The sequence below is a fragment of the Rhipicephalus microplus genome, chromosome 6 (assembly GCF_043290135.1).
Source record: "Rhipicephalus microplus isolate Deutch F79 chromosome 6, USDA_Rmic, whole genome shotgun sequence".
NCBI classification, from domain to species: Eukaryota; Metazoa; Arthropoda; class Arachnida; order Ixodida; family Ixodidae; genus Rhipicephalus; species Rhipicephalus microplus.
In genome coordinates, this window is record NC_134705.1 from 606923 (window position 1) to 610000 (window position 3078).

A 3078-nucleotide genomic window follows, 5' to 3' on the forward strand; every position below is an offset into this window, starting at 1 on the left:
GCGCATGCAAGTATCGTGAAACCCTAAAGAACGATGTCATTTAGCGAGATACAGCGTTCTGTATTGTAATAAATTGGTGAGAAACTGTGAGGTCAAGCAAATATCGTAATTGTGAACGAAACAGTGTAATAGAGCGTTTTTAGATACAAGTGCGAATGTTCGGTTAGGTTAAGATATGAACCGTCGTAAAACCGCATTAAACAATGTCATTTATGGAGATGCAGTGTTTTTCACCATAACAAGTCGGGAACTGCGATATCTAATGTGAAAGCGCTTGCAAACGTCGTTAGGTTAGGTTAGGTTAGGTTAGGTTAGGTTACGTTAGGTTAGGTTAGGTTAGGTTTGGTTAGGTTAGGTTAGGTTAGGTTATGTTAGGTAAGGTTTCCTTAGGTTAGGTTAGGTTAGGTTGGGTTAGGTTGGGTTAAGTAAGGTTAGGTTAGGTTGGGTTAGGTTAGGTTAGGTTAGGTTAGGTTAAGATATGAACCGCGCTAAAACCGCATTAAACAATGTCACTTAGTTAGATGTAGTGTTTTTCAACATTACAAGTCGGGAACTACGATATCTAATAGGAAAGCGCATGAAACCGTCGTAATCTTGTAGAAAACATTGTAAAGTTGCGAGTAAAACGTTTTCTAACGATAGACGTGCGAAGGTTAGGTTAGGTTAGGTTAGTTTAGGCTAGGTAGCGTCGTGAAACTACCAAAAACGACGTCATCTAACGAGATAGTGTTGTTTTATTGCGAGTACGAAACTGCGATAGGTGAAATGTTGTGAAAGCACACAAAACGTCATGAACAAGCCAAATACTGCGTGTTGTACCGTTACAAGTGCGAAACTGCTATGTTGTGATATTCTCGTTAAAGCGCATGCAAGCATCGTGAAACCTTAAAGAATGATGTCATTTAGCGAGAGACAGCGTTCTGTACTGTAATAAGTTGGTAAAAAACTGTGAGGTCATGCAAATATCGTAATTGTGAACGAAACAGTGTAATAGAGCGTTTTGAGATACAAGCGCGAATGTTAGGTTAGGTTAAGATATGAACCGTCGTAAAACCCCATTGAACAATGTCACTATGGGAGATGCAGGTTTTTTCACCATTACAAGTCGGGAACTGCGATATTTATTGTGAAAGTGCATGAAACCGTCGTAATGTTGTAGAGAGCATTGTAAAGTAGCGAGTAAAACGTTTTCTAACGATAGAAGTGCGAAGGTTATGTTAGGTTGAATTATGTTAGTTTAAGCTAGGTAGCGTCGTGAAACCACCAAAAAGGACGTCATCTAACGAGATATAATTGTTTTATTTCATGTACGAAACTGCAATAGGTGAAATGTTGTGAAAGCACACAAAACGGCATGAACAAGCCAAATACTGCGTGTTGTACCGTTACAAGTGCGAAAATGCTATGTTGTGATATTATCGTTAAAGCGCATGCAAGCATCGTGAAACCTTAAAGAATGATGTGATTTAGCGAGAGATAGCGTTCTGTACTGTAATAAGTTGGTGAAAAACTGTGAGGTCATGCAAATATCGTAATTGTGAACGAAACAGTGTAATAGAGCGTTTTGAGATACAAGCGCGAACGTTAGGTTCGGTTAAGATATGAACCGTCGTAAATCCGCATGAAACAATGTCACTAAGTGAGATGCAGTGTTTTTCACCTTTACAAGTTGGGAACTGCGATATCTAATGTGAAAGCGCTTGAAACAGTCGTAAGGTTGTAGAAACCAATGTAAAGTAGCGAGTAAAACGTTTTCTAACGATAGAAGTCCGAAGGTTATGTTAGGTTGAGTTATGTTAGTTTAAGCTAGGTAGCGTCGTGAGACCACCAAAAAGGACGTCATCTAACGAGATAGTGTTGTTTTATTGCATGTACGAAATTGCAATAGATGAAATGTTGTGAAAGCACACAAAACGGCATGAACAAGCCAGATACTGCGTGTTGTACCGTTACAAGTGCGAAACTGCTCTAATGTGATATTCTCGTTAAAGCGCATGCAAACATCGTGAAACCTTAAAGAACGATGTCATTTAGCGAGATACAGCGTTCTGTACTGCAATAAGTTGGTGAAAAACTGTGAGGTCATGCAAATATCGTAATTGTGAACGAAACAGTGTAATAGAGCGTTTTGAGATACAAGCGCGAATGTTAGGTTAGGTCAAGATATGAACCGTCGTAAAACCGCATTGAACAATGTCACTTTGTGAGATGCAGGTTTTTTCACCATTACAAGTCGGGAACTGCGATATCTAATGTGAAAGCGCTTGAAACCGTCGTAATGTTGTAGAAAGCAATGTAAAGTAGCGAGTAAAACGTTTTCTAACGATAGAAGTCCGATGGTTATGTTAGGTTGAGTTATGTTAGTTTAAGCTAGGTAGCGTCGTGAAACCACCAAAAACGACGTCATCTAACGAGATAGTGTTGTTTTATTGCGAGTACGAAACTGCGATAGGTGAAATGTTGTGAAAGCACACAAAACGTCATGAACAAGCCAAATACTGCGTGTTGTACCGTTACAAGTGCGAAACTGCTATGTTGTGATATTCTCGTTAAAGCGCATGCAAGCATCGTGAAACCTTAAAGAATGATGTCATTTAGCGAGACACAGCGTTCTGTACTGTAATAAGTTGGTGAAAAATTGTGAGGTCATGCAAATATCGTAATTGTGAACGAAACAGTGTAATAGAGCGTTTTGAGATACAAGCGCGAATGTTAGGTTATGTTAAGATATGAACCGTCGTAAAACCCCATTGAACAATGTCACTATGGGAGATGCAGGTTTTTTCACCATTACAAGTCGGGAACTGCGATATCTAATGTGAAAGTGCATGAAACCGTCGTAATGTTGTAGAGAGCATTGTAAAGTAGCGAGTAAAACTTTTTCTAACGATAGAAGTGCGAAGGTTATGTTAGGTTGAATTATGTTAGTTTAAGCTAGGTAGCGTCGTGAAACCACCAAAAAAGACATCATCTAACGAGATATAATTGTTTTATTTCATGTACGAAACTGCAATAGGTGAAATGTTGTGAAAGCACACAAAACGGCATGAACAAGCCAAATACTGCGTGTTCTACCGT